The sequence below is a fragment of the Hoplias malabaricus genome, chromosome 5, assembly GCF_029633855.1.
Source record: "Hoplias malabaricus isolate fHopMal1 chromosome 5, fHopMal1.hap1, whole genome shotgun sequence".
NCBI classification, from domain to species: domain Eukaryota; kingdom Metazoa; phylum Chordata; class Actinopteri; order Characiformes; family Erythrinidae; genus Hoplias; species Hoplias malabaricus.
The window spans coordinates 57,301,177-57,322,774 of NC_089804.1; the positions used below are offsets into that span (position 1 = coordinate 57,301,177).

Below are 21,598 nucleotides of genomic sequence, written 5' to 3' on the forward strand. Positions count from 1 at the left end.
GGGCGTGCTCAGAACGTGGTGACACAGATGAAGAGATTTCCTCTGGCTCACTGTCCTGAGTGGGATGTTCCATCCATATGGAAGCTTTGGAACAGAAGTTTGCTGGTCCTTACAGTTTCCAGAACTAAAAATCGAATTAATAAGCCTATACTTATTTTACGATTTTCCTCTATCTCGGCGGTGTCTCTTACTCTGGCCACGAATAAGTTTCTCCTGCTTTGATCATTCGTGAGATTAAACTTGGATGGGCTACAAACATGAACACAAATAAACAAAGAAAAGATTACTGAAAATTGCTCGACGTTACTCTGTAGTTTCTGTATCACACTGCTAACTAGCACAAGGCGTCCCTTGGAAGTTGAGTGCGGTCCTCTATAAAGTTCATTGGAGAGTAGTTTCGTCGGCGTAAGTAGAGCATCGCAGGTGAAGTGAAGAGATGGCGACGTGAAGGGTGTAGCGTAAAAAGCTAAGCGGAAAGAGAAGGACAGAGTGCTCAACAGAACGAGCTCAGAGCTGGGCACTCCCTTTTTAGATGTGGCGCGGTCACGCCCATTTGGGAGGTCTCCTTTCTTTGATTGGATCCTGGGTCTGAGGCTCATGTGACTTGTTTCACGTTTCAGAGAGGGAAGAGAATCACATATACATAGAAAACTGAATAAAGTAAAAAATACTTATACATACTTGTGGTATAGCACAATGAGTGTCCTGGATTATTAATATCAAATATCTATGTATATATATCTTGGGTATTTTACGATTACATCCCACTACAATATTATGCTAAAAGTTAGAAACTAATTCGTTTTCCTAATCAGAGACAGAAATTTTCTTTCATGATTGAAACAGTAGTACACATCACTTCATTAGTTAGTAGACATTCACCTGAGAATAACAGGGAGTAACATTCATACATATTGCATAAACATGTTTATAAACACTGCGTGCGTTATGCATTTAGAAGGCAGCAGGGCAAAACATGATTTCGCAAAATTTTTCGCAAAATAGCCTTTGATATGCATGAGTTTGTGTGTGTGTGTGTGGGGGGGGGGGTGCAGAGTCTTTACGCACACACGCAATTTTGTGGAATGTGGGGTTCTGTTCCAAAAAATCCTTATCAGAGTGGAGAGTCTTTCATTCAGAACTTTTCATTTCTTTATTTGATCCATACTCCACTACACTATTCTACAAGCCATATAATAAAACCATCTACCTCCCTACAATTTATAGAAAACCTCCCAGAAATATCAACACCAGTTCCCACTCCATCAGACCCAATGGACCTAGATGGTACTAACTGATTACCTAGAAAATACCTGTCAATCTACTTTAGAAAAGGTAGCACCACTTAAACATAAAAGTATAAGACAGAAAAAGCTCGCACCATGGTATAATGATTAAACCCGTACTTTAAAACAAATACTATGGAAACTAGAGTGGAAATGGCGATCAACCAAGCTGGAAGTGTTCCATTCTGCCTGGAAGGACAGCCTTATAGAGTATAGAAATGCCCTCACTAAAGCTCGCTCAGCATATCTGACCTCTCTGATCTCAAATAATAAGAATAATCCAAGAGCACTGTTTAGTGTGTTTTCTAGAATTACAAACAATCAAGCAGGTTCCGAACAACTAATTCCAGCAACTCTCACCAGTAAAGATTTTATGGACTTTTTAAATAATACAATTGAGAATATTAGACAACAAACTCAAGCCACAGGATTAAATCCGTCCTGGCTGCCACCCAATGTGAATGATATAAAACATAATGTAATTGTAAAAGAAAGACTTGAAACCTTTTACCCACTCCCACAGTTAGAACTAGAAAAGATTATCACCTCCGCAAACTGTACAACTTGCACACTTGATGCAATTCCCACAAAATTGCTCAAAGCAGTACTACCAGCTATTATCGATCCTCTTTTAACTATAGTAAACTCATCCCTTAGCCTGGGCCATGTACCCAAAGCTTTTAAACTAGCAGTTATTAAACCTATGATCAAGAAACCAAATCTTGATGCTAGTACACTGTCTAATTACAGGCCTATTTCAAATTTGCCATTTCTGTCCAAGATCTTAGAAAAAGCCATGGCCCAACAACTTAGTTCATATCTACATAAGAATCATATATTTCCAAATTCCAATCTGTATTCAGGCCAAGATAACAAATGATCTTCTTCTTGCCTCTGATCAAGGCCACATATCCCTGTTGGTGCTTCTTGACCTAAGCGCAGCCTTCGATACAATAGACCACAATATTCTCCTAGAAAGGTTAGAAAACATGATTGGAATCACAGGGACAGCCCTATTATGGTTCAAATCTTACTTAACGGAACGTTATCAATTCATAAAAGTAAACAATCTAAATTCAAATTATTCTAAAGTAAGATTTGGAATTCCACAAGGCTCTATTTTAGGACCATTATTATTTACATTATACATGTTACCGCTAGGCACAATTAAAAGAAAACATGACTATAACGTTCACTGTTACGCAGACGACACGCAATTGTATATTTCAGCAAAGACTGATGACAAACAGAGATTAAAGAAAATAGAGGACTGTGTAAAAGACGTGAAAGGCTGGATGTTGCATAACTTCCTCCTTCTAAACAGCAACAAAACAGAGGTCCACTTTTCGGTCCAAAAATGGCAAGAAATAAATTATCAGATTTAATTTTAAATCTCGCTGACTTTCCAGTTAAACCTGGTTCAGCAGCAAAAAATCTTGGTGTCATAAATGACCCGGATTTATCATTTGATCAACACATAGGCAGTATCACTAGGACAGCTTTTTTACATCTTCGCAATATTGCTAAGATTAGAAATGCCTTATCCCTTCAGGATGCAGAAACATTAGTACATGCCTTTATTACTTCAAGGCTTGACTACTGTAACACACTACTGTCAGGATGCACCAGCAGCAATTTAAGAAAACTTCAACTAGTTCAAAATGCTGCAGCCAGGGTCCTCACTAAAACTAGAAAATTTGAACATATTAGCCCAGTTCTATCATCACTTCATTGGCTGCCTGTTAAATTTCGCATTGACTACAAAATTCTGTTATTAACATATAAAGCTCTACATGGGCTTGCTCCTGAATACCTTCAAGATACAATTTCCTATTATGAGCCTCTATGTTTACTCAGATCACAGAATACTGGATTTTTAATTGCTCCCAGAATTCAGAAGGCCTCAGGGGGGGGAAGAGCCTTTTCTTATAAAGCCCCCAAACTCTGGAATGATCTTCCAGAAAATGTTCGGGACTCAGACACAGTCGCAATCTTCAAATCTAGGCTAAAAACTTATTTGTTTAGTTTATCTTTTGGTTGCTAATGTTCACCCATAGATAAAGGCAGCAGATCCGGGGGGTCCATGGACACAGGGAATTATAGTAAACTGAGACGCTGGTGCTGTCGTCCCGCCGCTCCATGCGAACACTCAGGTTTGTTGAGGGTGGAGCGGAGGGATGCCAGTGTTTCAGGATGCTCCCGTGTCTGTGTGTCCTTCTGGTTCTCTCCTTTTAGTTAAAGCTGTCATAGTCAGATCTGCCGGAGTCATTAGCCACACTCTGGAAATTTTCATATTTTCTACTTTACAAACACCAAAGAGTTCAAAATTAATTCCATTCCTTTACACCTTTCCGAGTAAACGACTGCCCACCTGTCTGTCTGGACACTAATGGATGACTGTCGAGATCCTCCTCCATGCTTCAGATCAGCTGCCCACACTCCAGCAACCACCAAGTGCCTTGAAGCTGCCCCTACACTGAAGTTCTCATGGACTACTAACTATTATTACCAGTAGATTGACCAGAGGAGGATGGGTCACCACTTGTGAGTCTTGGTTCCTCCCAAGGTTTCTTCCTCAGCTGGGGGAGTTTTTCCTTGCCACTGTTGCCCCTGGCTTGAAGTGCACCTTCAATTGAGGGTTTTACATTTTGTTTTTTTACATTTCATGTCAAATCTTTGTCTTACTGGAATTCTGTGAAGCTGCTTTGTGACAACATCAGTTGTGAAAAGCGCTATATAAATAAATTTGATTTGATTTGATTTGATTCCAGCCTCTGAATCTCGGGTATGTGTGGCTTTATGCGAGCAGCCGAACTGTTTGTGGCTGATATATCCGCACTCAAAACACCGTAGTTTTTCTGTGCTGGCGAACACTACATACGAGGCATCTTCATGTCTGCACCTGAAACTTACATCTAAAGTCTGCTCGCGGTTGTTTAGACACATAAAAACCTGCAGAAGGACAGCACATGTTTGACGGCTGCATTTTTGCACCCTAAAGGGATCATTCTCATTGCTCCGGAGAATTTACAGAATCGGGCCAGTTCCTTCATTAAGGTTTCATTTTTAATAAATGGAGGAACATTAGATACAACCACACGCATAGCGGGCGCTCTCAACAGGCTCACCTGCACCATCACCCCCTTCACCCATATCCCAGACTCAATCAGTTTATTTACACAGCTCTCTGACTCTAGAAACACCACCACAGCCTTGTTCATTCGGGAAGCAGAGTAGATGCTTTCACAACCTACGTCTTCACCGACTGCCAACAACACATCCTCCACCGTCGTCCCACTCTCGGGAACACACCGAACGCCATTGCGTAGAGACAGCGTCTCCACGCCAGCCTCAGAGGCCATGGTGGTCGATCAGCTCTGTAAACCTCTCAAACGGCCAAAACTTGTTAATAAAGAGGAAAATGAAAACAAGAAAAAGGAAATAAGTAAGAAAAGTTGGTAGTGTGCCAAAGTCTCTGCATGCCACCATGGAAAACTCTGCGCACGCGCAGAGAGGGAGACAGAGAGAGAAAAGCAGAAAGGACAGCACCATGTTCCAAACCAAATTATACAAGGAACTGGCAAAGATTTTAGTGCCATCAATGAAAAACACTCTCTGACCATGTTATCAGTTTCCTAAAACTGTGCCCTTCAGATAATGAGAGGGGAGAATCAAGCTCTCCACAGCTTTTCAAGTCCATCCTTCCTCTGTGAGAAGACCAACTCAATAAAAACTGTAGTGAAATGTTGGGAAAACTGGGAATGAAACCAGGTCTTAAAATGAACTTTGAACTAATGTCACTGCCACACAGCTCCAGGGTCTGAGGTTCCTGAGTTCAATACAGGCCTTGGGTCACTGTGAGGAGTGGATTGGGTGAATGGGTGAGTGTGTGAAACTGTCCACAGGTGAATGCGTGAGTGACAGGGTGAGTGTGTGAAACTGTCCACAGGTGAGTGACAGGGTGAGTGTGTGTGAAACTGTCCACAGGTGTGTGTGTGAGTGACAGGGTGAGTGTGTGAAACTTTCCACAGGTGAGCGTATGAGTGACTGGGTGAGTGTGTGAAACTGTCCACAGGTGAGTGTGTGAGTGACAGGGTGAGTGTGTGAAACTGTCCACAGGTGAGTGTGTGAGTGACTGGGTGAGTGTGTGAAAATGTACCGAGTGCAACAGTATAAAAGCACAAATCTCATTGCATTTTACTGCGTTGGTGTGTGTGTGTTCATTTCCATGTCATGTTCAGTTTTAACTTGTTAAACACACATACTCACAACAGTTTTGACCATTTCTCCTTTATCATCATGTTTCATGAATCCACACACTCTGGCACACAGGTCCGAGAAAAGCTGAAGGAGTGGATCTCAGAGCTGTATACAGAGCTATGGGTAAGATGATTGTTGAGATGTGGGCGAGGAAGGTTTCTGGGCGTGTCTGAAACTACTGCTCTTCACCCACAGGCCTCAGAGAAACTCGAGAGGCTGAATTACCCAAACTGATAATTAACACATCCTGATACATACTTCAGCGTTTAAAGGCCTTAACGTGCATTAGCCACAGGTTTAAATGCTCTGCGACGAAGGGTGGCTGGTATGTGCTGGTACATGTGTCAGTGGTGAACTCCTGAGACGTAATCTAGGTAAAAAGGCAGCTTTAAAGGCACAGGTACGAAACAATTACAGTATACACTGAATCATCACTGCATTAGGAACACGTACCTTGTATCTACACTCACTGTCCATTTCATCAGCTCCATTGACCACACAGGAGCACTTTGTAGCTCCACAATTACAGACTGTACTCCATCTGTTTCTCTGCTTTAATTCCTTATCCCCACTTCACCCTGTGTTTCAAAGGTTAGGACCTTGTAGTTAGAACTAATGTGGTGGTGGTGTGTTAGTGTGTGTTGTGCTGGTGCGAGTGGATCAGACACAGCAGTGCTGCTGGAGTTTTATACACTGTGTCCACTCACTGTCCACTCTGTTAGACACTGCATGCTTTAAAAACATTTAAAGTCACCTCAATGTTAAAGAAAGAAAAAAACACTCTCTGCATCCATGTGACAAGCAAAACACACTCACACACACACACACACACACACACACACACACAGCCATTATTCTTTCTTGAAAATAAAATTGTGACAACAGAAGTTCAACTGGATAAGTTTACCACATGCGAGTTCAGCCGCATGGACATGGTCACCTTGGTTATTCTTTGGCGAAGGAGTGATGCCAAATTCACAACAGAAATGTTGTGGCACGCAAGGGGCATCTGAACAATTCCTCGACGCTTGTTATTTATTAACTTAAGGTGAGGGTCACTAGACACTGATTTCATAGCTGCTTTTTCATGATACATTTTTGCAACCACCGTTTTCATACTTAGGTCAACAAAAACAGAATATTTGAGATGGCACCCCTGATGAAGCAGTAGGCACAGGATGCTGCCCACAGGACACTGTCGGATGGACATTTTTGGGTGATAGATTATAGTCTGTCCAGCAGTGACACAGAAGAGAACAGAGCGAACATGGCCAAAATCCAGAGCTTCTGTTCCTCACTCCTGTGCGCTCAAGTTGGACTGAACAGTGAGCGGCTCTTTATCATTTAAAGGAACAGGCTGTTACGTAGTGAAAGAACCGTTCCCACGGGACTGAGTAGAAGGACAGGAAACTGGATCCGCCAATCAAGGATCACTCCAAACTCCAAAATTATTTTCACCCCAAGCACTTAACTTTATTTTATTTACACCAAACACAAAAATAACAAAAAAAAAAAAAAAGTAAAAAGGATCCATCCATCCATCCATTATCCACCGCTTATCCGGGTCCGGGTCGCGGGGGAAGCAGTCGGAGCAAAGAAACCCAGACCTCCCTCTCCCCAGCCACCGACTCTAGCTCCTCCGGGGGTATACCGAGGCGTTCCCAGGCCAGTCGAGACATGTAGTCTCTCCAGCGTGTTCTTGGTCTGCCCCGGGGCCTCCTCCCCGTTAGACATGCCCAGAAGACCTCTCCAGGAAGGCGTCCAGGAGGCATCCGAACCAGATGCCCGAACCACCTCAACTGGCTCCTCTCGACGTGGAGGAGCAGCGGATCCACTCCGAGTCTCTCCCGGATGTCCGAGCTCCTAACCCTGTCTCTAAGGGAGAGTCCAGACATCCTGCGGAGAAAACTCATTTCAGCCGCTTGTACTCGCGATCTCGTTCTTTCGGTCACTACCCAAAGCTCGTGACCATAGGTGAGGGTTGGGACGTAGATTGAACGTCGAGAGCTTTGCTTTTCTGCTCAGCTCTCTCTTCACCACAACGGACCGGTACAGAGCCCGCATTACTGCTGACGCTGCACCGATCCGCCTGTCAATCTCACGCTCCATCTTTCCCTCACTCGTGAACAAGACCCCGAGGTATTTAAACTCCTCCACTTGAGGCAGGATCTCACTTCCAACCTGGAGAGAGCACTCCACCCTTTTCCGGCTGAGTACCATGGACTCGGACTTGGAGGTGCTGATCCTCATCCCTACCGCTTCACCCTCGGCTGCAAACTGGTCCAGCAAGAGGTTGCAAGCTGGAGGTCCCGGCTCGATGAAGCCAACAAGACTACATCATCTGCAAAAAGCAGACATGGAATCCTGAGACCACCAAACCGGACACCCTCCGCCACTTGGCTACGCCGAGAAATTCTGTCCATAAAAATTATGAACAGAACTGGTGACAACGGGCAGCCCTGACTGAGTCCAAATCCGACTGGAAACCAGTCGGACTTACTGCCAACCAGACGAACCAGACTCCTGCTCTGTTTGTACAGGGACTGGATAGCTCGTAACAAAGAGCCCAGTACCCCATACTCCCTGAGCACCCCCCACAGAATACCCCGAGGGACACGGTCGAATGCCTTCTCCAGATCCACAAAACACATGTAGACTGGTTGAGCAAACTCCCATGCACCCTCCAGGATCCTAGCGAGGGTAAAGAGCTGGTCCTGTGTTCCACGACCGGGGCGGAATCTGCATTGTTCCTCCTGGATCCGAGATTCAACTATCAGTCAGACTCTCTTCTCCAGTATCCCCGCATAGACCTTACCGGGGAGGCTGAGGAGTGTGATCCCCCTATAGTTGGAACACACCCTCCGATCCCCCTTTTTAAAAAGGGGAACCACCACCCCAGTCTGCCAGTCCAGAGGCACTGCCCCCGATGTCCACGTGATGTTGCAAAGACGTGTCAACCAGGACAGCCCCACAGCATCCAGAGCCTTGAGGAACCCGGGGTGAACCTCATCCACCCCTGGGGCCCTACTGCCAAGGAGTTTCCCTACCACCTTGGCCACTTCAGCCCCAGTGATAGACGAGCCCCCCCCCTGGGGTTCCCAAGCTCTGCTTCCTCTGCGGAAGACGTGCTGGTGGGATTGAGATCCTCAAAGTTTTCCTTCCAACGTCTGATGACGGCCCCAGTCGAGGTCAACAGTTCCCCACCCCCACCATATACAGTGTTGGTGGAAAACTGCTTTCCCCTCCTGAGTCGCCTGACGGTTTGCCAGAAACTTCTCGGAGCCGACCGAAAGTCGTTTTCCATGTTCTCACCGAACTCCTCCCACACCCGAGGTTTTGCCTCAGCGACTGCCAAGGCCGCAAGCCGCTTGGCTCCTTGGTACCTGTTGGCTGCCTCCGGAGTCCCCTGAGCCAACCAGGCTTGATAGGACTCTTTCTTCAGCTTGACAGCCCCCCTCACCCGGGGTGTCCACCACCGAGTGCGGGGATTGCCACCCCGACAGGCACCGACAACCTTGCAGCCACAGCTCCGTTCAGCCACCTCAACAATGGAGGTCCGGAACATGGCCCACTCGAACTCAATGTCACCAGCCTCCCCCGGGATGCAGTCGAAGCTCTGCCGGATGTGGGAGTTGAAGATCTTTCTGACAGGTTCCTCTGCCAAACGATCCCAGCAAACCCTCAACACATGTTTGGGCCTGCCAGGTCTGTCCGGCATCCTCCCCTGCCACCTGATCCAACTCACCACAAGGTGGTGATCAGTTGACAGCTCAGCACCTCTCTTCACCCGAGTGTCCAGAACATATGGCCGCAGGTCAGATGATACGACTTTAAAGTCGATCATCGAAATGCAGCCTAGGGTGTCCTGATGCCAGGTGTACTTGTGGACACCCTTATGTTTGAACATGGTTTTCGTAATGGACAAACTGTGACGAGCACAGAAATCCAATAACTGAACACTGCTCGGGTTCAGATTAGCGGGTCCGTTCCTCCCAATCACGCCCCTCCAGGTCTCACTGTCATTACCCACGTGAGCGTTGAAGTCCCCCAGCAGAACAATGGAGTCCCCAGAATGAGTGTTTTCCAGCACTCCCTCTAGGGTCCCCAAGAAGGCATGGTACTCTGAACTGCTGTTCGGTGCATAAGCACAAACAACAGTCAGACCCCTTTCCCCAACCTGAAGGCGCAGGGAATTTACTCTCTCGTCCACTGGGGTAAACCCCAACGTACAGGCGCTAAGCCGGGGGGCTATGAGTAAGCCCACACCTGCCTTACGCCTCTCACCCTGGGCAACTCCAGAGTGAAAGAGCATCCAGCCCCTCTCATGGAGATTGGTTCCAGAGCTCATACTGTGTGTCGAGGTGAGCCCAACTATATCTAGCCGGTACCTCTCAACCTCGCGCACCACCTCAGGCTCTTTTCCCACCAGAGAGGTTACATTCCATGTTCCAAAAGCCAGTTTCAGTAACCGAGGATCAGAACGCCAGGGCCCCCGACCCCGACCGCCACCCGATCCACAATGCACCAGACCCGGATTACTACCTCTCCCACAGGTGGTGGGCCCATGGAAGAGTGGACCCATGTATCTCCTTAGGGCTAAGCCCGGCCGGACCCCATAGGTGAAAATCCGGCCACCAGGCGCTCGCCAAGTAGCCCCTCCCCCAGGCCTGGCTCCAGGGTGAAGCCCCGGTAACCCTGCTCCGGGCAAGGGAGGCTGTGTCCACGTTATTCTCTTTTTCATCCGTGTCTTTATGGATCACTCTTTGTCTGGCCCATCACCTAGGACCAATTTGCCTTTGGAGACCCTACCAGGGGCTATTGCCCCCGACAGCATAGCTCCTAGGCTCACGCAGGCACGCAAACCCCTCCACCACGTTAAGGTGGTGATCCAAGGAGGAGTAAAAAGGATCATACAAAAAGAAAACAATAGGCCTATTTTCTTGGAGTACCACACACTGACTTCACAGCAATCAGTAAATTAAGGTTTGCCTAGCCCTCTAGGACGGCTCTTTCCAGCTCTTCCTAATGACTCTCCTTCTCTCCCCTTTATAGGTTTCGGCCCCGCCCCTTAATTAACCTGAGCCAATCCATTCTCCACACTGTTCCCTTCTTTCCTCTACAGGTACCATATTAGATCACCTACCCCCCCACCCCCCTTCTTCTAGTCAACCGAGGGCCCTTCGGCTTCTAAAAAAAAAGTTGGATGGACCTCTCCTCCTCTAACCACGCTACCTGAAGGACAAGCAGAAACAGGTAAACACTTTTAAAACATATACATTTTTAACACATGGTCTACTACGAGCTACAGATTTAGTGATGAGGCAGGCCTTCACCTCATCACCCCCCCCCCCCCCTTTAACAGAGGAAGTCCGCAATTATATTCTGAGAACGTTTTCGGTACCGGATCTGAAATTTAAAAGGTTGTAATGAAAAATATCAGCGAGTCATAATCATACGTTGCATCCATTGTAAAGCTCTATGATCCGTCTCTAAAATAAAGTCTGTGCCCAACAGATAGTATTTGAGCGAGTCCAATGCCCACTTCACAGCAAGTGCTTCCTTCTCTATTGTAGAGTAATTAATCTCTCGTGGAATAACTTTCTGCTAATGTACAGAACCGGTTTCCAGTCCCCTTCATCTTCTTGGAGAAGCACTGCTCCTAATCCATGCCCGGATGCATCTGTCTGCACCACGGATGGCTTATCAAAGTCTGGGCTAGTAAGTATGGGTTCTGAACATAAGCATGCCTTTAGATCGTTGAAAGCTGCATCGCACTCATCTGTCCATTTTACCCTTTGTGGTTTGTCTTTCTTCACCAAGTCTGTCAATATTGCTGCTCTATCTGCAAAATTTGGGATGAAACGCCTATACCAGCCCACCATTCCCAAGAAGGATCTCACCCTCCTCTTTGTTGTTGGTGCTGGACATCTTTTGACTGCCTCCACTTTGTCCACCTGGGGGTGAATTACTCCTCCTCCCAGGACATAGCCTAGGTACGACACTGTGTTTCTTGCCAAATTGCATTTACCTGGGTTGATCGTCAGCCCAGCATCTGCGATTTTTCTCAAGATTTGGTTACATGCTGTAGGTGTTCTTCCCAGGTTGTGCTATATATGATGACATCATCTATATAAGCAGCTGCAAATCCATCTGTTCCCTTTAATACTCCATCCATCAACCTTTGAAAGGTCGCAGCTCCTCCATGGAGACCAAAGGGCATCATTTTAAAATGATATAATCCACTAGGCACCCTGAACGCTGTCAACTCTCTAGCTGAAGTACTTAATGGCACCTGCCAGTACCCTTTACATAGGTCTAGTGTTGTCAAAAACTTTGCTTTTCCCAATCTTTCAATCAACTCATCTGTTCTAGGCATTGGGTAAGGGTCAAAAGCTGATACTGAGTTTAATTTGGAGAAGTCAACACAAAATCGCAGACCCCCATCCTTCTTTGGGACCAGAACAACTGGACTGCACCATTCACTCTTTGAGGGTTCAATAACCCCCAACTTTAACATCATCTCCACCTCTTATTTTAGTTCCGGAATCAGACGTGCTGGCACCCTGCAAATTGTCTGTCGGATTGGATCCTGTTTCAGCAGCCGTATATTATAATATATGATGTTTGTTCTCCCTGGCTCTTCTCTGAACAGGTTAGGTGGAAGGACGTTCTCCAGTTCTGTCTGCTGTTCTGGGCTAAGGTGTGATAGGTTGAGTGATGGACAGCCCTCTCTTCTTGTAGGGAAATACTGCACTGTATTTTCTTCTTCTTCTCCCACTGCCCTTACCCATAACTGTTCTGTGCTGTTCTTGTTGTCATCTCTCCATGCCCTCAGCATATTAATATGAAAGACTTGTTTTGTTTTCTTTCTGTCTGGGAGAAGTAGTTTATATGATGTCTGCCTGATCCGTTCGAGTACTTCATATGGCCCATGCCATTTGGCTAGTATGCTGGTATCTGACGTTGGCAGTAAAACAAGGGCTTTCTCCCCTGGTTTTAACTCTCTGTCTCTTGTTGCTTTATCATACCATTCTTTCTGTCTACGTTGGGCCTTCTCCATATTTTCACGGACCATCTCAGTCAGCCTCTTCATCTTCTCCCTCATCTTTAACACGTAGGACAATACATTGATTTGTTGTTTCTGATTATGTCCTTCCCATGCTTCTTTCAATACATCTAATAGCCCTATCACTTCTCTTCCGTACAGTAGCTGAAATGGTGAGAACCCCGTGGATGCTTGTGGCACCTCTCTGTACGCAAACAGTAGGTATGGAAGCCATGTGTCCCAGTCTGCACCGTTCTCTAAAACAAACTTACGGAGCATACTTTTCAAGGTTTTGTTAAACCGCTCAACTAATCCATCAGTTTGAGGGTGGTAAGGGGTGGTCCTGATAACTTTTATGCCTAATAAATCTAAAATGTCTTTCAACTGCTTGGATGTAAAATTTGTGCCTTGATCAGTCAGTATTTCCCTAGGTACCCCAACCCTTGAAATTACCTGTATCAATGCGTTGACTGTCTGGCGTGTTTTAACTTTCCTAAGAGCAAAAGCTTCTGGATATCTCATTGCATAATCGCATAAAACCAAAATATAATGGTTATCTCCCCGGCTCCTCGGTAAAGGCCCTACTATATCCATAGCAATTCGCTCAAATGGCACATCCACTATAGGCAGATGTATCAAATGTACTTTGTCTAATTTTGTTTTAGGTGCAGTTAATTGGCACTCTGGACAGTTTCTACAAAATTCTACTACATCTAAATATTGCCTTGGCAAATAAAATCGGCTTGCTATTCTGTTTAGCGTTTTGGCATGGCCCAAATGGCCTGCCCATGGTTCTGAGTGTCCTATTTTCATTATTTCTTGCTTTAGGCCAGAGGGTACCACCAACTGTTCGAACTCTCCTTTTACTCTGTACAAAATGTTTTGTTTTAAGACAAACTGGCCCTCACCACCCTTTGCTAGATTACCAAATTTGTATTTTATAAACAATGGTTTAAGTGACTCATCCTGCCTTTGTAACTGTTCTATATTATATGGGAGTGTTTCAATGTCAATTTCTGGTGTGTTTAATTGCTCCGCCACTATAGTTCCTTTACTTTTGTCTTTTCATTTTTCCCTTTTTGTTTTCTTATTTTTAGAATCGTCACAATAAGGTAATTCTTTTAATATTGCTTTTGTTTCTTTAGCTGCATTTTTTTTTCATAGTCTGAAGTCTAGTTGTTACCATTGCTTCTGCTGTGTGTTCTGGTCTGCAATTAAAAGATCTATTAAAACAGGCACATCTCGGCCTAGTATAACCGCATATGGCGATTTTTGCATCAACCCGAAATTTAGCAAGTAAACCTGGCCTTTAATCTCTATGGTGACTTCAACTGTAGGGTAGACCTGTTCATCCCCATGAATACAGTTCACCTGCAATTTCCCTGTATAATTTAACTCTGTTTCTGGTAAGGGCGGCACGGTGGCGCAGCAGGTAGTGTCGCAGTCACACAGCTCCAGGGGCCTGGAGGTTGTGGGTTCGATTCCCGCTCCGGGTGACTGTCTGTGAGGAGTTGGTGTGTTCTCCCCGTGTCCGCGTGGGTTTCCTCCGGGTGCTCCGGTTTCCTCCCACAGTCCAAAAACACACGTTGCAGGTGGATTGGTAACTCGAAAGTGTCCGTAGGTATGAATGTGTGTGTGTCTGTGTTGCCCTGTGAAGGACTGGCGTCCCCTCCAGGGTGTATTCCCGCCTTGCGCCCAATGATTCCAGGTAGGCTCTGGACCCCCCGCGACCCTAATTTGGATAAGCGGTTACAGATAATGGATGGATGTTTCTGGTAAACATTTAAGTGACATGAGAGTCTGACTTGCTCCTGTATCAATTAAAGCTTTAAACTCCTTATTATTAACTCTTACTAATATGACATTTTCCTCACTGTCATCCCACGATTCTAGACTATTCTCTTTTCTGGGTATATAACACAGTTGACTCTTACTGTTCCCAAATTTAGGACATGCACTAATTTTATGTCCAACTTGATTACAATTAAAGCATTTTAATACTTTCTCTTGTGGATGTTGATTACTGCTTTGAAAGGTTCCCTCCCTTGCATTGCTGTTACTCCAATGCCCTTGAGCAGCTATTTTACTATACTGTGTCATAGGACCATAATCCCTCCCACTCCCAAACTTACCAGGCTCGTTGAGGTCATGTGGTTTGTTTAACCGGAACTCTTCCGCTCTTCTAGTGGCAACAAATGCTTCTGATAATTCTACTGCCTTCTCCGCTGAGGGTGGGCTACGTTCAATAATCCAGCTTCTGAGCTCCGGACTCACCATACTCAGGTATTGTTCCAGGATTATTGTGTCCCCGATTTGTTCCTTTGTTTTTTCTTTTGGCGTCATCCACCTTTTGTATAAACCCTTCAGCCAGGTGTAGAGTTATCTCGGTGTCTCGTCCTCTTTTACTGTTTTGCTTCTAAACCTATGTATATAGGTTTCTTTATTTATCTCATATTTCTTTAAAACGGCGTCTTTGATCTTCTGATAATTACCAACTTCCTTGATATCCATGGATACATACGCCGCTCTGGCTTTTCCTTCTAAAAGTGGAACCAGATGTAACAACCAGCTTTCTTCAGGCCATTTCGCTGCTTGAGCTATGCATTCGAACATTGTTTAAAAGTGTTCGATTCTTGGTGTTGGCAAAGTATTGTAAACTGGACTTTGCACTGTTTGTTGGAAATCTTCGTTTCGTCGTTGCTCTACATTTGGAAGCTGAATATTTCTTTTTATCTGTCTTTGTAAATGTTCCGTCCTTTCTTCCTCACCTTGTTCGCGTGTTCTATCCGCTTGGCTTTTTTGCATTTCTTCCTGCAATAGTCCGAATTGGTGCTGCAAAGAGCGCAATCTCTGCTCTTGCCTTGCGGCTTCTCTTTGTCGCAGATCATCTTTTCCCCATTGTTCTGTTATGAAGTTTTGCAGCATACTGCACATTTGTTCCATGGCCGCTGCGGTGCTGCTAGACGCTGTGTCTGGGGGAGGGCACGCCTCTCCTTCATTATCCTTTTCAAATTCCTCTTCTGCGTACTCTGCACTGCTGGTGTCTTTTTAGGAGGCATGTAGTAGTCCTTTGGCTTGTCTTGTGACAAATCCTCGCTGTTTCTTTTGGCTTTGTCTTCTAGTCCTCAGCTTCAATTCTCCTCAGCAGGATGTACTGCCACCATATGTTACATAGTGAAAGAACTGTTCCCACGGGACTCATTGGAAGGACAGGAAACTGGGTTCACCAATCAAGGATCACTCCAAACTCCAAAATTATTTTCACCACAAGCGCTTTACTTTATTTTATTTACTCCAAACACAAAAATAACAAAGGAAAATAAGTAAAAAGGATCATACAAAAAGAAAACAATAGGCCTATTTTCTTGGAGTACCACACACTGACTTCACAGCAATCAGTAAATTAAGGTTTGCCTAGCCCTCTAGGACAGCTCTTTCCAGCTCTTCCTAATGGCTCTCCTTCTCTCCCCTTTATAGGTTTCGGCCCCACCCCTTAATTAACCTGAGCCAATCCATTCTCCACACTCAGGTAGTACCTCATTAAAACTAATTTCCATTATCCTCATACCTAAGATCTAATTCCTAAAAATAAACATACGCACGACATATATTTCATCTTACCGGTAAGTATACTCAATCTCATTCCAACTGTTCCCTTCTTTCCTCTACAGGTACCATATTTGATCACCTACCCCCCCTTCTTCTAGTGAACCGAGGGCCCTTCGGCTTCTAAAAAAAGGAAGTCTATGGACCTCTCCTCCTCTAACCATGCTACCTGAAGGACAAGCAGAAACAGGTAAACACTTTTAAAACATATACATTTTAACACATGGTCTACTATGTGTTACAGATTTAGTGATGAGGCAGGCCTTCACCTCATCCCACAGGTGCTGAAACCAGCCGTTCTGAGCAGGGCTGTTTAGAGAGGGGGAGGAACTGCTGTGGGGTTTGATCCTTGTGGTGTTTTGACCAATGAAGGTTATAGATGTTTCATTGAGAAGAGGGACATGCTTTACTTTTATTCCATTACATCCCAACCCTGGTGCCAAGCTAAATATTGGTTAATCACAACTGACATGGACATGTCGAATATCAATCCATATCAGTGTCATATCGTCCAGCTCCAGAACCTGAATTCAAAGTGAGGAATGATAGAGCCCATTCTGGCAGATTGTATTATACACCTTTTGTTGTTGTTGTTAGCTGCATTACCACAGCTGAAGTCTTTGTTTATGCGTGTGTGTGTGTGTGTGTGTGTGTGTGTGTGTGTGTGTGTGTGAGGGAGAGAGAGAGAGAGAGAGAGAGAGAGAGAGAGAGAGAGAGAGAGAGAGAGAGAGAGAGAGGAATGAGAGAAACCTTGGCAGAGAAAAAGAGAAGTAGAGAAGTAGAGATAAGGATACAGAAGAGAGACACAAAGGAGGTACAGATAGTGTTTATCATTCGGAGCAGGCAGCAGCATCTAGGAGCTGCCGCCACAGGAGAGTGGAAAACTACTGCACAGGGTACAGGTAGAGAGAGAGAGAGAGAGAAATGCTTCTGAAGGTGCTCTTTGTGACCCGACCAGCACTGTCCACAGCTGGATGTCTCTGTGTGTGTGTGTGGGGGTGGGTATATGTGTGTGTGTGTGATGTTTTGTTCTGTCACCTGCTCACACACCACACTAACACAAACAAAAACACACAACACCAGTCGATAAAGACGATTAGACACAGATCTCACTGTGTAGTCAAGTGTTGTTTTCTTCTGTGAACAGAAGTATTCTATAAGGATTAATAATGATACTATAACCCTGACAGAATGAATTATATCACAGGAAACACAGGGTATGTTATGGCTCCTATGATTTCGTATATAAAGTGCCCATAACCCTCTACAGTATTCTTATGTTCCATCTGTCACGCCTTCGTCCTCTCATGTCTATTTTCCTTGCTATGTGCTCTCTCAGCACATGGCTCTGTTTGTTGTTGCCCTAGTCCCACCTTTGTTCCGCCTCCTCGTCTGTGTCTCATTTGTTACCCTGCCCTCTCATTATCTGTCTCAGGTGTGTCTCATCTGTGTTTAGTATTTAAGTCCCCTTGTATCACTTCCTCTTGTCGGTCATTCGTTCTTGTACTGTTTCTGTCCATGTTATCAAGTCTGTCTGTCGCCGCTGATTCTCCGTCATTGTTTTCCATGTCGTCGTTTTGTTTCATTTCCAAGTCTAGTCTGTCTCTGCGGTTCTTCGTTTCATTTCCTATGTCTTGATTTGTTTTTCAGTCATCGTGTTTCCTTTCTTTTGTAGTCTGTTTTTTATGGTTCCATTTTGTTTAATTAAAAGTTTGTTGTGTTTTAGCGTGTCCTCCGCGAGTCCCTGACACCATCAGACAGACCGTAATACACTAGAGGAGGTTTATGGGGAGATAAGAATGTTGTCTGATGTTGTAGCTACTCAGATCTATTGAATTCAATAAGCTTTATTGGAATGACTGTAACTGGATACAGTTTTGCCAAAGCAATATCACAACAGCACAAGAGGGATGAATGTTCTGACCATTCATTCATTCATTCATTCATTGTCTGTAACCACTTATCCAGTTCAGGGTCGTGGTCCTTCTGAATATTAAAATAATAATAATAATAATAATAATAACAGTAATAATAATTTTTTAGTTAGGAGAAGTAATTAAATAACACAACTGTACATATAATTCTCTATAATTATCCATAACTGATCTTCAAAGAAAACAAGAACACACAGAGAGAGAGAGAGAGAGAGAAAGAGAAATTAACAGTGAGAAAGGGTTAGAGACAGAGATTGAGAGAGATATAGAGAATGAAATTGGGAGTTAGAGAGAGAGATGGAGAAACGGAAGAGGGAAAGAGAGATACAAAGGAAAATAGTGGGTGAGAGGGAGTGATAAAGGGAGTGTGAGAGAGAAAGAAAGAGAATCAGTGTATTGGGGAGACAGAGAAATAGAGTATGAGAAATAGCGAAAAACCAGAAGAGAAAGAGAGTTAAAGAGAGAAATTGGGAGACAGAAGTATGGTGAAACAAAGACAGAGAAACAAACAGAGTCTAGAGAGAGAGAGAGAGAGAGAGAGAGAGGGGAGGAGGAACGAGAGGCCAGTGATGGCTTTCTCCAGAGGAAAATGTCAAAGCTCTGTGAACGCGTGCCACTGTTGTCATGGTGACAGCATCCCTAAGACCAGCAACAACCCAGTAGTTAGGACACCTGCTACTCATTAGCATAACCCCGCCCATCACACATGCTGTATGCATATGCATGAGGTGCATATCACTGAAAGTGTCTGGGATCATGTGGATTGTGAGAAACTTCTAAGACTGAACTTTTCTTTATTTTCAGGAGTACTAAATGCAAAAAGTGAACAAAAATAACATATTTCTTTGTTGAGATTGCTGTGTTATATTTCTTTCACCATTTTGATTCTGATGATGAAAACTAACAACTTGGGATGGTTGTATATTTTGGCAAGTTTTATGGTAAGGATTTCTAGCAGCACCATGAGAAATGGGCACTACATTGAACACACACACACACACACACACACACACACACACACATACATTCACTAAGCGCTTATCCAGTTCAGGGTCGGGGTATGTCCAGAGCCTGCCCAGAATCACTGGGCGTAAAACGGGAGCACACCCTGGAGAGGTGTTTCTAAATGCCAGGTTTCAGCACCTGGTTCTTTAAATGACAATGAGCCGCTCTGTTCACCCTGACCCTGAGTGCACAGGAGCGAGGAGCAGAAGCTCTGTTTTTTTTACATTTTCGCTGAGTTTCTTTCGCTCTTGTTTTCTCTGTTTTTATTCAATGCACTTAGTTCTCCGCGCTCGTTTCTGTTCCGCGGCATTTGACCTGGTCTTTGCAGTTGCACATAAATGACGGTCTAGTGCTGTTATTAGAAACACTCCTTAGAGACTCACAAATGCTAATATTAACAGTTTAATAAGCCTGAACTTACTCACATCTTTGTCATTAAGACCAACAGATCAAACTTCTTTAATTTTGTCATTGCAAGTTCCGTCTGTTACCGTGGGTCCACCGTGACCCTGAACTGAATAAGTGCTTAGAGATAATGATTGAATGAATTTATTAATTAACATATCTGTAAAAAAAATCTGTAAGAACTGATGACTAGGGTTTAGTTCCCTGCTCGGGTAAACCATTAGTAAGAGATGATGATTACGGATAAAAAGCTAAATTTGTATATTTAATTCTACATTTTATATAGAATAGTAATGCACTGCCCTTTGCCGTTACATTTTCCTTTGGAGCACTTCTGTAAAGGCTTCTTCAAACAGAGGGTAACGACAGGCAGCAAAAACATGCAAAAAGCAGACATTCATTTTCCACTCGAGCTGCTCTTCTGAGTGGTCACCTGGAGGTCAGCACGAGCACTACTGAGGGAGGGAACTTTAACAAGAAAAGAAGAGGAAGAGAAATGCAGCATTAAAGATGAGCCCATGACTTATTTCTCCAGGAGAACTTAATTAGAGGCCGCTTTTGCCTTTTTCGTGACCCAGGTGTGAGTGATTAGATGAGTGTGTGAAAGTGTCCACAGGTGTGAGTGTGTGTGAAACTGTCCACAGGTATGAGTGACTGGGTGAGTGTGTGACAGTGTCCACAGGTGTGAGTGTGTGACTGTGTGAAACTGTACACAGGTGTGAGTGTGAAAGAGACTGGGTGAGTGTGTGAAAGTGTCCACAGGTGTGAGTGACTGGGTGAGTGTATGAAACGGTCCACAGGTGTGAGTGTGTGAGTGACTGGGTGAGTTTGTGAAACTGTCCACAGGTGTGAGTGTGTGAGTGTCTGGGTGAGTGTGTGAAACTGTCCACAGGTGTGAGTGTGTGAGTGACTGGGTGAGTGTGTGAAACTGTCAACAGTTGTGAGTGTGTGAGAAACTGGTCGAGTGTGTGAAAGTGTCCACAGGTGTGAGTGTGTGTGAGTGACTGGGTGAGTGTGTGAAATTGTCAACAGGTGTGAGTGTGTGTGTGACTGTGTGAGTGTGTGAAAGTGTCCACAGGTGTGAGTGTGTGTGTAACTGGGTGAGTGTGTGAAAGTGTCCACAGATGTGAGTGTGTGTGTGACTGTGTGAAAGTGTCCATAGGTGTGAGTGTGTGTGTGACTGTGTGAGTGTGTGAAACTGTACACAGGTGTGAGTGTGTGTGAGTGAATGGGTGAGTGTGTGAAATTGTCCACAGGTGTGAGTGACTGGATGAGTGTGTGAAAGTGTCCACAAGTGTGATTGTGTGTGTGTGACTGTGTGAAAGTGTCCACAGGTGTGATTGTGTGTGTGACTGGGTGAGTGTGTGAAAGTGTCCACAGGTGTGAGTGACTGGGTGAGTGTATGAAATGGGCCACAGGTGTGAGTGTGTGAGTGACTGGGTGAGTTTGTGAAACTGTCTACAGGTGTGAGTGAGTGAAATGTCCACAGGAGTGTGTGTGTGTGAGTGTGTGAAACTGTCCACAGGTATGAGTGACTGGTTGAGTGTGTGAAACTGTCCACAAGTGTGAGTGTGTGAGTGACTGGGTGAGTGTGTGAAACTGTCAACAGGTGTGAGTGTGTGAGAGACTGGTCGAGTGTGTGAAAGTGTCCACAAGTGTGAGTGTGTGAGTTTGTGTGTGACTGTGTGAAACTGTCAACAGGTGTGAGTGTGTGAGAGACTGGTCGAGTGTGTGAAACTGTACACAGGTGTGTGTGACTGTGTGAGTGTGTTAAAGTGTCCACAGGTGTGAGTGACTGGGTGAGTGTGTGAAAGTGTCCACAGGTGTGAGTGACTGGGTGAGTGTGTGAAAGTGTCCACAGGTGTGTGTGACTGTGTGAGTGTGTGAAAGTGTCCACAGGTGTGAGTGACTGGGTGAGTGTGTGAAAGTGTCCACAGGTGTGAGAGACTGGGTGAGTGTGTGAAACTGTCCACAGGTGTGAGTGACTGGGTGAGTGTGTGAAAGTGTCCACAGGTGTGAGTGACTGGGTGAGTGTGTGAAACTGTCCACAGGTGTGA

The 21,598-nt window shown here is 44.9% G+C and overlaps 1 long non-coding RNA gene across 1 annotated transcript; it reads left to right on the forward strand.

Moving 5' to 3' along the window:
• The first annotated feature begins 12,490 nt into the window (after nucleotides 1–12,490).
• LOC136696082 (uncharacterized) lies at nucleotides 12,491–13,705 on the forward strand. Its single transcript, XR_010802565.1, has 3 exons — nucleotides 12,491–12,660; nucleotides 12,754–12,809; nucleotides 13,689–13,705. It is a non-coding gene; the product is annotated as an uncharacterized lncRNA (long non-coding RNA).
• The last annotated feature ends 7,893 nt before the right edge of the window (nucleotides 13,706–21,598 follow it).